The sequence below is a fragment of the Jaculus jaculus genome, chromosome 23, assembly GCF_020740685.1.
Source record: "Jaculus jaculus isolate mJacJac1 chromosome 23, mJacJac1.mat.Y.cur, whole genome shotgun sequence".
NCBI lineage: Eukaryota > Metazoa > Chordata > Mammalia > Rodentia > Dipodidae > Jaculus > Jaculus jaculus.
Window position 1 is genome coordinate 7029961 of NC_059124.1, and position 13126 is coordinate 7043086.

Consider the following 13126-nt stretch of genomic DNA (forward strand, 5'->3'; position numbering starts at 1 on the left):
GGGAAGTGACGATATGAACACTGCTCTTACTGTTTGCCTGACAACCAGCTCCAGGTTGATGGTGACGAACACTGTGATGAATCAAAAACCTATCAAAACAGAAATCCAGAGGCTATGGTGAACTCCACACTAAATTACACTGCCAACAGGCCCACTCAGGGAACATTGTGGAAGAGGGGGCAGAAAGATTATAAGAGCCATAGAGTGGGTAGGAATATCCTGAGGCATGGCCTCTCCTCCACCACCCCACAAGGTGGTGGCCCTCATAACCCCATGGTGAATACCATAACCCCACTGAGGAGGGGCTCCAAGGTAACAGGAGCTAGGGCGAGGGGATAAAAGAGAATAACCTGTTATAATTAATGTAAAATTTAAAAGTTCAATATTAAAAAAAAAAGATAAAGGGAAACGATTCAAACAGGCAGCTTGAAGACACACAACTTAACGGGCTTTAAACATTGTAAACATTCTGCCCTCATGAAGTGAGGTAAATGCAGCTGCAAGCACTGACTTAGGGTTACTGCCTACCTCACGTCTCAGGAGGCCTGAAGATATAGAGCTGGAAGTTTCCAGAACATGACTGGTGTCTTGTACTCACTCCCTCAGGACTTTGGGATCTCCTGGAGGAAGTGATGGGATAGATCCCTGTTGGGGGCGGGCTTATGGGCTTTGTAGCCAGTTTCCCCATGCCAGTGTTTGGCACACCCTCCTGTTGCTGTGGTCCACCTTATGTTGGCCAGGGGGTGATGTCCACCCTCTGCTCATGCCATTGATTTCCCCTGCCATTGTGGAGCTTCCCCTCGAGCCTGTAAGCCAAAATAAATCTCTTTTTCCCAGAAGCTGCTCTTGGTTGGGTGATTTCTACCAGCAATGCGAACCGGACTGCAACAATCCCTCAAGCTCTGACTAGAGATTCAGGCAGCCAGAATTGCCCACTTGAGAAATCACCAAGATGGATGTCTTCCCATCCTATCTTACTTCCTGATTGAAGGTCTGTTTACAAGAGATTTAAACACGTGCCTCAGGGGCTGGAGGGAATGCTCAGTGGTTAAGGCGTTTGCTTGAGAAGCCAAAGGACCCAGGTTCAGTTCCTCAGGACCCACGTCAGCCAGATGCACAAGGAGGCACATGCATCTGGAGTTCATTTACAGTGGCTAAAGGCCCTGGCATGCCCATTCTCTCCTCTTCTCTCTCTCTCTGTCTCTCACTCTCTCTCTGAAATAAAAATAAGTTAATAGGACTAGAGGGATGCCTTAGTGGCTAAGGCATTTGGCCTGGAAAGCCAAAGGACCCAGGTTCGATTCCCTAGGACACACGTTACCCTGATGCACAAGGGGGCCCAGGTGTCCGGAGTTCGTATGCAGTGGCTGGAAGCCCTGACACGCCCATCCTCTCATTCTGTCTCCCTCCTTCTTTGTCAAATAAATAAATAAGAATAAAAATATTTTAAAAAATGTTAATAAATATGCGGCTCATCCTCTGATGTCCACTAGGGGGCTCGAAAGCCACAGTTGCAACCAATTTACGAAGTTAGGGCTGGCTTTACCTAGAACAGCCAGCTCCAAAAAGCCACCTCCGGAAAGCACCTCATCCACACCTTTCATCCCAGCACTGGGGCGGCAGACGTAGGAGGATCGCCGTGAGTTCGAGGCCACCCTGAGACTACATAGTGAATTCCAGGTCAGGCTGCACTAGAGTGAGACCTGACCTCGAAAAACAAAAAATCAAAACAAAAAAGGCACCTGATCCAGGTTGGGAAAGCCTGGAGGAGGGGCAAAGAGGTGGATTGGAGACTGTGAGGCTGTCCCATGCACACACGATGGCAATTTCCCACACGATCCCCTCCCAGAACCACACTCTGCTTCCAACTGAGCCCTGATTTGACGGCCACTTTGCCCCGCTTCCTCCCCTGTCTAACCCAGAAGGAAGGCGACCTACCAAGTGGAGCCCGAAGACATGACCATTCTCACCCCCATGGTAACCGCACTTGCCGTGGACTCCTTGCCCATGCCAGATGAGGGCTGATGCATGAAAGTCAGAAGGTTAACTACTCATGGGAAATCTGCGTCCAGAACACCACAGACCAGTGTGGCGGTCAAAGCTACGGGGGGAGGCGGCTGGTGGTCTCTCCGTCTGTGTCCCCTGAAGCTAAGACTCCCCAGTGGGACGCTGGCTAGTCCCAGGTAAAGCAGTGGAAAACCTCTCCCCTTGTCCCACTGTGTCTCCCCATTAAAGCGGCTAACCTCCTTTATTGCCCTAGGGTTCTGGTCATCTGTTATCCCCAGGACAGGGGCAGAGTTTTTGAAATTCTCTCCAGGTCTCACTTTGAGGTGTTCGGGTAGGCCAATTTTCTGGGTTTTTTTTTAAACTATTTTATTTATTTATTATTATTATTTTTAAATTTATTTATTTATTTATTTGAGAGAGACAGACACAGAGAGAAAGACAGATAGAGGGAGAGAGAGAGAATGGGTGCGCCAGGGCTTCCAGCCTCTGCAAATGAACTCCAGATGCGTGCGCCCCCTTGTGCATCTGGCTAACGTGGGACCTGGGGAACCGAGCCTCGAACCGGGGTCCTTAGGCTTCACAGGCAAGCACTTAACCACTAAGCCATCTCTCCAGCACTATTATTTATTTTTATTGGTTTATTTATTTGAGAGAGAGGCAGCGGGAAAGAGAAAGAGCAAGCCATCTCTCCAGCCCACTATTTTTATTTATCTATTTATTTAAGAGAGAGAGATACAGAAACAGACGGAGAGAGAGAGAATGGGCGTGCCAGGGCCTCCAGCCACTGCACACGAACTCCAGAAGCTTGCGCCCCCTTGTGCATCTGGCTCACGTGGGTCCTGGGGAGTCGAACCTGGGATCTTTTGGCTTTGCAGGCAAGTGCCTTAACCGCTAAGCCATCTCTCCACCCGGCTTTTTCTGTTTCTATTTGGATTAGCAGTCATTTTTGTTTTCATCCTGGGTGCCGGGGTTTGTGTGGAAGACATAGGACAGTATCAAGTACCTTCCTCAATCACTCTCTACTTTATTTTTTATTTTTTGCTTTTTTTTAAAAAAAAATATTTATTTATTTATTTATTTGAGAGAGAGAGAGAGAGAGAGAGGGAAAGGGAGGGAGAGAGAGAATGGGCGCACCAGGGCATCCAGCCACTGCAAACAAACTCCAGATGTATGCATTCCCTTGTGCATCTGGCTTATGTGGGTGCCAGAGAATTGAACCGGGATACTTTGGCTTTGCAGGCAAATGCCTTAAGTACTAAGCCATCTCTCCAGCCCCTCCACCTTGTTTGTTTTTTTTTTTTTTTTTTTTTTTTTGTGCATCAGTCTCTCACTGAATCAAGAGTTTACTGATTGTGCTAGGCTAGCTCTCCAGTGAGCCCCAGGAATCTTCTTGTTCTGCCTCTCTGGTGCTGGGATTACAGGCACACACCATCAGGCCAGGCTTCAGGGTTCAAGTTCTCAGCTGGGTGTGGTGGTGGCACATGTCTTTAATCCCAGCACTGAAGTAGGAAGATCACCAATGCGTTTGAGGCCAGCCTGGGACTACAGAGTGACTTCCAGGTCAGCCTGGGCTAGAAGGAGACCCTACCTAGAAAAAATATATAAATAAGGCTGGTGGTATCACCATACCTGATTTTAACCTATACTACAGAGCCATATAGTAACAAAAACAGTGTGGTACTGGTACAAAAGCAGACATGTAGATCAATGGAACAGAATAGAGGACCCAGATGTAAGTCCAGGTAGCTAGAATCTCCTGATATTCGATAAAAATGTCAAAGATACTCATTGGAGAAAAGACAGCCTCTTCAGCAAATGGTGCTGGGAAAACTGGATATGTATCTGTAGAAGGATAAAAATAGATCCTTCTATCTCTCCATGCACAAGAATTAAATCCAAATGGATTAAAGACCTTAACATCAGACTGGAAACTCTAAAACTGCTAGAAGAAAAGGAAGAGGAAACCATTCAACATATTGGTCTTGGCAAAGACTTTCTGAATACAACCCCAATTGCTCAGGCAAGAAAACCACAGATTAACCACTGGGACCTCATGAAATTACAAAGATTTTGCACTACAAAGGACACTGTGAATAAAGCAAAGAGGCAACCTACAGAATGGGAAAAAAATCTTCACCAGCTATATATCTGATAGAGGATTATTATCTAGGATATACAAAGAACTCAAAAAGTTAACTAATAAGGAATCAAACAAGCCAATCAGAAAATGGGCTATGGAGCTAAATAGAGAGTTCTCAAAGGAAGAAATACGAATGGCATATAAGCATCTAAAAAGATGTCCTACGTCACTAGTCATCAGGGAAATGCAGATTAAAACTACTATGATTTCCATCTCACTCCTGTCAGATTGGCTACCACCATGAAAACAAATGATCGTAAATGTTGGCGGGGATGTGGAAAAAGAGGAACCCTTCTACACTGTTGGTGGGAATGCAATCTGGTCCAGCCATTGTGGAAATCAGTGTGGAGGTTCCTAAAACAGCTAGAGATTGATCTACCATATGACCCAGCTATAGCACTCCTATGCATATATCTTAAGGACTCATCTAATTTCCTTAGAAGTACATGCTCTACCATGTTTATTGCTGCTCAGTTCACAATAGCTGGGAAATGGAACCAGCCTAGATGTCCCTCAACTGATGAGTGGATAATGAAGATGTGGCACATTTATACAATGTAGTTCTACTCAATGGTAAAGAAAAATGAAGTTATGAAATTTGCAAAAAAAAAAAATGGATGGATCTGGAAAGGATTATACTAAGTGAAGTAACCCAGGCCCAGAAAGCCAAGCACCACATGTTCTCCCTCATATATAGATCCTAGCTACAGATGATTGGGCTTCTGCATGAGAAGGAAAAAACTCAGTAGCAGAGGCCAGTAAGTTAAAAAGGATATATAAAGGGAAGAGAAAGGTTGGTATTATATATATGTAATAGAATGATTGAGATGGGGAAGGGATATGATGGAGAATGGAATTTCAAAGGGGAAAGTGGGGGGAGGGAGGGTGTTACCAAGGGATATTTTTTATTATCATAGAAAATGTTAATAAAATTTGAGAAAAAAGAGAAACTATGTCATTCTGAACCCAAATAAAAATTTAGATATTGTTAAAAAAAAAAAAAAAGTCCAGAGGGGGAAAAAAAAGTTTATTTGGGGCTGGAGAGATGGCTTAGCATTTAAGGCATGGTTAAGGTGCTTGCCTGCAAAAGCTAATGACTCAAGTTTCATTCCTGAGTACGCATGCAAAGCCACGTGCGCAAAGTGGCGCATCTGCCCTGGGGTACATTTACAGCAGCTGGAACACCCATCCTCTGTTTTTCTTTTCTGTCTCTTTCTGCTTGCAAATAAAAATATAAAAAGATAAAAAAAAAAACTTTAGGGGACTGGAGAAATTGATTAGCAGTTAAGAGGCTTGCCTGCAAAGCCAAAGGACCCAGGTTCGATTCCCCAGGACCCATGTAAGCCAGATGCATAAGGTGGCACATGCTTCTGGAGTTCATTTGCAGAGGCTGAAGGCCCTGTCATGTCCAATCTCTTGCTCCCTCTACCCCTTTCTCTCTCTGTCTCTCATAAATAAAAATTTTTAAAAAAACAAAAAAAGGGGCTGGAGAGATGGCTTAGCGGTTAAGCGCTTGCCTGTGAAGCCTAAGGACCCCGGTTCGAGGCTCGGTTCCCCAGGTCCCACGTTAGCCAGATGCACAAGGGGGCGCACGCGTCTGGAGTTCGTTTGCAGAGGTTGGAAGCCCTGGCGCGCCCATTCTCTCTTTCCCTCTTATCTGTCTTTCTCTCTGTGTCTGTCACTCTCAAATAAATAAATAAATAAAATTAAAAAAAAAAAAAAGGAAAAGAAAAAATGTAGAGAGAGACAGAATTCGAGTGCCCATGCTGACGCAGCAAGCACTTTCCCCACTGACCATTTCCCCCACATTCCCTTGGGGTCATTTTTTTTTTTAAGAAAACATCTTCTTTTTTTTATAATTTTATTTATTTATTTGAGAGTGACAGACACAGAGAGAAAGACAGATAAGAGGGAAAGAGAGAATGGGCGCGCCAGGGCTTCCAGCCTCTGCAAATGAACTCCAGACGCGTGCGCCCCCTTGTGCATCTGGCTAACGTGGGACCTGGGGAACCGAGCCTCCAACCGGGGTCCTTAGGCTTCACAGGCAAGCGCTTAACCGCTAAGCCATCTCTCCAGCCCAATTGGGGTCATTTTTTTTAACAACTTCCATGATTATAAAAAATATCCCATGGTAATGCCCTCCCTTCCCCTACTTTTCTCTTTGAAACTCCATTCTCCATCATATCCCCTCCCCATCTCAATCAGTCTCTCTTTGTTTTTGATGTCATGTTCTTTTCCTCCTCTTATGATGGTCTTATGTAGATAGTCTCAGGCACTGTGAGGTCATGAGTATCCAGGCCAGTTTGTGTCTGCGGGAGCACGTTGTAAGGAGTCCTACCCTTCCTTTGGCTCTTACATTCTTTCCGCCACCTCTTCCGCATTAGACCCTGAGCCTTGGAAGGTGTGATAGAGATATCGCAGTACTGAGCATTCCAGTCACTTCTTTCCAGTACCATGATGCCTTCTGAGTCATCCCAATGTCACTGCCATCTGAAAAGAGAAGATTCTCTACCAAAAGTGAGAGTAGCATTAATATAAGGGTATGAACATTAAGAGAAGTGCTTACTGGGAAGTTTAATGAGCTTAGTATATACATTTAGCCAGACAGCCCTAGGGCTCATGACTAACCCTGTTTTAAATTTTCAGTATCAGGGATGTGTTCCCTCCCATGGAGCGGGGCCTCCAGTCCAGTTAGAGGGCAGTTGGTTTCCACCATGACACCTTGGGGTCATTTTTATGGCCTCCCAAGAGTAGATGTACCTAGGCCTGTTGAAAAAATGACACCTGTGGCTTTTCCAATCAGCCCATCCATTCTCAAAGCTACCACTCTTCCTTGCTGCCTTCCGCAGCCAATGCTTTTGGACATCACTGGTCCACCGCACCCAGGAGGGCTGGATACAGACAAGGAATTCACAGGGAAACTCTCCACTAGCAAATGTTTCTCAAAGCTGCTTTGCCCGTGATGGGATCCTTACTCTCTTTGATCTAGGTAGCTAGGGGCAGAGCCAGGCAGGAGCTCCGAGACTGACTAACGGGCCATCTTCTCCGGAATCCTGAGCAGCCCCTCTGCAAAGCTGGGTAACACGGAGCACAGGAACTCACAGTAAACTCATTGACTCAGTTTCCTGATCTACGAAATGTTCTTCAGTGATGGCAGCAAGACTACTTTCAGAATTCAGTTCTCAGCCTGGTGTGGTGGCGCACGCCTTTAGTTCCTGCACTCGGGAGGCAGAGGTAGGAGTATCGCTGTGAGTTCGAGGCCACCCTGTTATTATTATTACGTAGTGAATTCCAGGTCAGCCTCAGCTAGAGTGAGACCCTACCTCAAAAAAAAAAAAATTAAAAATAATTCAGTTCTTTCAGTTTGAGAGTGGGATAAAGTTAGGGTGACTGGACCCTGAAGGTAAAAAGAGCAGGAAAGTTTGCACTTGCCAGAAATCCAGATCATCTGACTTGCTATCTCTTGCCTAGCTTCCTAGAGACCAGTTTTTCCACAGTCAGGACCCCTCCTGGGAGGGAGGTCTTTCGTCATTTTCGAGGTAGGGTCTCACTCTAGCCCAGGCTGACCTGGAATTCACTATGTCGTCTCTCAGGGTGGCCTTGAACTCACAGTGATCCTCTTACCTCTGCCTCCCGAGTGGGATTAAAGGCGTGCACCACCATGGCCGGCTCTTGGCTGACATAAATGTCACTAAAACTAACCACTAAAAGTTTTACAGTGTGCGCATTTTAGCCCCTCATTATAACATGGCCATCAACTAATAATAACAAGTCTTGGGCTGGAGAGATGGTTCAGTGGTTAAGGTGCCTGCCCCCAAAGCCGAAGGACACAGGTTCAATTCTCCAGGTCCCATGTAAACCAGATGCCCATGGTGGTGCATGCATCTGGAGTTTGTTTGCAGTGGCTAGAGGCCTTGCCGTGCCCATTCTCACTCTCTCTCTCTCTCTCTCTCTCTCCCTTTTTCTCTATCTCTAATAAATAAATAAATAAATAAATAAAAATCTTTAAAAAAATTTAAAGAGAATATTGATTAAGCCAGGTGTGGTGGTGCACACCTTTAATCCCAGCACTCCAGAGGCAGAGGTAGGATGATAGCTGTGAGTTCAAGGCCCTCCTGAGACTACATAGTGAATTCCAGGTCAGCCTAGGCCAGAGTGAGACCCTAACTTTGAAAACCAAAAATAAATAAACAAATTAGTAAATAAAGAGAATAAAGATTAACACCGGGCAGTAACTACAAGCCAGAGGGCATGATTCCAGTAAAGATAGCTGATGTTAGTCTTGTCCTGAGGTCAAGGCAGCCTGGTACACCCCAGCTCTAACCACCAAATGCTGCTTTTGTAAATTATGCTTGCTTGCTCCAGGCAAAGATATTTAGGAGAGGGATGACTGGAGAGTAAGGGGGAGGTCATTGTAAAAGAATGTGGGTTTTGCCTTTTAAAACTCACTCTAAAATGGGCGTGGTGGTGCATGCTTTTAATCGCAGCACTTCGGAGGCAGAGGTAAGAGGATTGCCGTGAGTTCAAGGCTACCCTGAGACTCCATAGTGAATTCAGGTCAGCTTGGGCTAGAGCAAGACCCTAGGTACCTCGAAAAAACCAAAAAAAAACCTCACTCTACTCCACCAGCACCCCCTACCACCACCAAAAGCAGAAAGAAAAGATTTTAACAAAACTCACTCTACTACCCACACAAGACCATCATAATAGGAAGAAAAGATGATGACATCAAAATAAAAGAGAGACTGATTGAGAGGGGGAGGGGGTGTGATGGAGAGTGGAGTTTCAAAGGGGAAAGTGGGGGAAGGAGGGAATTACCATGGGATATTGTTTACAACTATGAAAGTTATCAATATCAATAAGAAAAAAGAAAGAGTAGAGAATGGAAGTATACCTTTCTACCTACTGGGTTTGATTTCACCATGGAAACAAATCTCTGGGAATGCCTGTGAGAGATTTTTGGCTTTTCGAGGTAGGCTCTCACTCTAGCTCAGGCTGACCTGGAATTTACTATGTAGTCTCAGGGTGGCCTTGAACTTACAGCAAACCTCTTACCTCTACCTCCCATATTCTAGGGTTAAAGACATGTGCCATCATACCCAGCTTAATTTATGTTTAAACATTTCATTTATATTTATTTATTTGAGAGAGAGAGAAAATGGATATGTCAGGGCCTCCAGCCACTGAAAATTAACTCCACATGCATGCGCCCCCTTGTGCATCTGGGTTACATGGGCCCTGGGGAATTGAAAGTGGGTCCTTTGGCTTTGCAGGAAAGTGCGCTAGCTTCTAAGCCATCTCTCAGCCCTTGTGAGAGATTTCTTTTGGTGATGGTGGTGTGGGGGGAGTTGAGGTCGGGTCTCACTCTGGTCCAGGCTGACCTGGAATTCACTATGGAGTCTCAGGGTGGCCTCAAGATCACGGCGATCCTCCACCCCTGCCTCCTGCGTTCTGGGATTGAAGGCGTGCACCACCATGCCTGGTTTATTTTATTTATTTTTATTTTATTTTATTTTTTGTATTTTTGGGGTGTGAGAGATTTTATTTATTTATTTTTTTTATCTTTTGAGGGGTGTGAGAGATTTTTTTTAAATTAATTTATTTTTAAGGAAAGGCCCACCCATGGGGTCCAGATTGAATGAAAGAAAAACGTTGAACACATTCATTTTTCTCTCCTTCCTGCCGTTGTGACCAGCTGCCTCTAGCTCTGCCATACCACTCTATCTATCCTCCCATAATCATCGGAACACTTAACTATGAGGCAAAATAAAAACCTTCAATTTTTTTTGAGGAAAAAAAAAAAAACGGGGCTGGAGAGATGGCTTAGCGGTTAAGCGCTTGCCTGTGAAGCCTAAGGACCCCGGTTCGAGGCTCGGTTCCCCAGGTCCCACGTTAGCCAGATGCACAAGGGGGCGCACGCGTCTGGAGTTCGTTTGCAGAGGCTGGAAGCCCATTCTAATTCTTTATCTATCTTTCTCTACCTGGCCCTCTCTCTGTCTCAAATAAATAAATAAAATAGGTAAATAAAATGTTTTTTTAAAACTATATAAAAATTCACCATAGAAGATAGTCAACAGTGGACACTGCAAGCCTTATATTTTGCCAGCCAGGCCAAATGAGCCAACGGGTGTAATAGTGACATGCCTATTATGGGGGAAACCAACTGCCCTCTAATTACAACAAAGAGCAGCTCCTGGGGGAAAAAAAGAGGGGGGTTTATTTTGGCTTATAGACTGGAGGGGGTGCTGCAGGATGTCAGGGAAAATGATGGCATTAGCAGAGGGTGGACATCAATTCCTGGACAACATCAGGTGGACCACAGCAACAGGAGAGTGTGCCAAACACTGGCAAGGGGACACGGGCTATAACACTCATAAGCCCGCCCCCAACAATGCACTGTCTCCGGCTGGCATTAATCCCCAAATATCCATCAGCTGGGAAGCTAGCATTCAGAACACCTAAGTTTATGGGGGACACCTGAATCAAACCACCACAGTCCACCCCTGGCCCCTATAAACTGATATCTACACATGATATAAAATACAATGCGTTCAGTCCAACCTTAAAAGTCTCCATAGTTAATACCTTCAGTGAGTTGTTGGTCCCTGATGCCTCCAAAACATGACAGGCCATTGCTGAGGCCCTTGGTTTCCCATAAGGAATAGATGGTAACATGCTATTGCTGAAGACACCACATACTTGGGCTGCAAGGCCACTGAAAAATCCTGCTGGAACTGAGCTGATAACCTCCTCCATGTAGACCAGCTGACAGAAAGCTCAGAAAAGCAGTTTCAATGAAATACTCAACAGTGGACACTGCAAGCCTTATATTTTGCCAGCCAGGCCAAATGAGCCAATAGGTACAATAGTGACACGCCTATTATGGGGGAAAACAACCACCCTCTAATTGGACTGGAGGCCTGCTCCATGGAAGGGAATACAACCCTATACCGAAAACTTAAAACAGGGGTAGTCATGAGCCCTAGGGCTGTAACATCTGCTGCTGTCTGGCTAAATGTATATACTATGCTCATCGAACTGCTAAGTAAGCACTTCTCTTTATGTTCATACCCTTATATTAATGCTACTCTCACTTTTAGTAGAGAACCTTCTCTTTTCAGATGGCAGTGACCTTGGGATGACTCACAAAGCATCATGGTGTTGGGAAGAAGTGACTGGAGTGCTCAGCACTGCAATATCTCTATCACAACTTCCAAGGCTCAGGGTCCATTGTGGAAGAGGTGGCGGAAAGAAGGTAAGAGCCAAAGGAAGGGTAGGACTCCTTACAACATGCTCTTCCAGACACAAAATGGCCTGGATATCCATGACCTCACAGTGCCTGACACTACCTACACAAGACCATCATAATAGGAGGTAAAAGATTATGACATCACAATAAAAGAGAGACTGATTGAGAGGGGGAGGGGATATGATGCAAAGGGGAAAGTGGGGGGAGGGATGACATTACCATGGGATATTGTTTACAATCATGAAATTTTTTAATAAAAACTAATTAATTATAAAACAAAAACAAAAATGTCCCTATAGTTTTTATCAATTCTAATGATGTTCAAACATCTCCATAATCCAAGGTCTTTCAAATGAGCCATAATGCCAAAAAACATCTCCCAAAACCCATAATGGTACAGAATACATATTCACACTGCAAAAGATGGCATTGGGCATAGCAAAGAAATATTCAACCAAGACAAGATTTAAAACAGCCAGGGCAGGGGGCTGGAGAGATAGCTTAGCGGTTAAGCGCTTGCCTGTGAAGCCTAAGGACCCCGGTTCGAGGCTCAGTTCCCCAGGTCCCACGTTAGCCAGATGCACAAGGGGGCGCACGCGTCTGGAGTTCGTTTGCAGAGGCTGGAGGCCCTGGCACGCCCATTCTCTCTCTCTCCCTCTATCTGTCTTTCTCTCTGTGTCTGTCGCTCTCAAATAAATAAATTTTAAAAAATTAAAAAAAGGGCTGGAGAGATGGCTTAGCGGTTAAGCGCTTGCCTGTGAAGCCTAAGGACCCCGGTTCGAGGCTCGGTTCCCCAGGTCCCACGTTAGCCAGATGCACAAGCGGGCGCATGTGTCTGGAGTTCCTTTGCAGAGGCTGGAAGCCCTGGCGCGCCCATTCTCTCTCTCCCCTCTATCTGTCTTTCTCTCTGTGTCTGTTGCTCTCAAATAAATAAATAAAAATTAAAAAAAAAAAAACAGCCAGGGCAAGCATCAAACTCTGTAGCTCCAAGTCCAACAACTCTAGTCAGTGACAGACAAATTTCCAAGTACAATAATTCTAGCCAGCAAAAAGTCTCCGGAGTTCCAATTCTGCCCCTCCAGCTAGGCTACTCACAGTCCTGGAAAACTTTATCCGAGGATGGCAGCTTTCCTTAGCAGCCATCTTGTGGTCCCAGCATCTCCACTGGGTCTCCACTGCAATCCACAGTTCATCCTCATGGCCCCATGAGGTCTCCATGCAGGAATCCAGCAAACCTGCTTAATACTGCCCATGGCCATTTCCAAAACTCAAGGCCACGTTGCAAATTCAATTACCCTCTCTTTCCTGCATTTCTTATACTCCACAATACCAGATAGAGTACCAATTTGTTAATCCAGGCGGGGAGTAACGCAGACTTTGAAGAACAGGACACTCCTTGAACACTCAGGCCCCTTCAAAAGAGTCTACATTCTTCCTGTTGTCCCAATGCAGATCAGCTGGCCCAATCACAATGGTTGTAATCTCTCATATAATTGCAATTGGACAGGCAGCAGTTTCAGCCTAAGGTTTTCTTTCTGTGCCATATAACTCTGCCCACACCAGTCCATTACTATGCAATGCAACCCTGCACAACTTCTCAGGATACAGGTATAACAGCAAGCCTCTCACACAAACTGCTTCTAACCCAATCCAGACAAAGATTCTTTTCACCCTCACAAGCCAAACCTCATAGTCCACAGTTCTTACTGCACTCAGGTCTCTCAACTCTG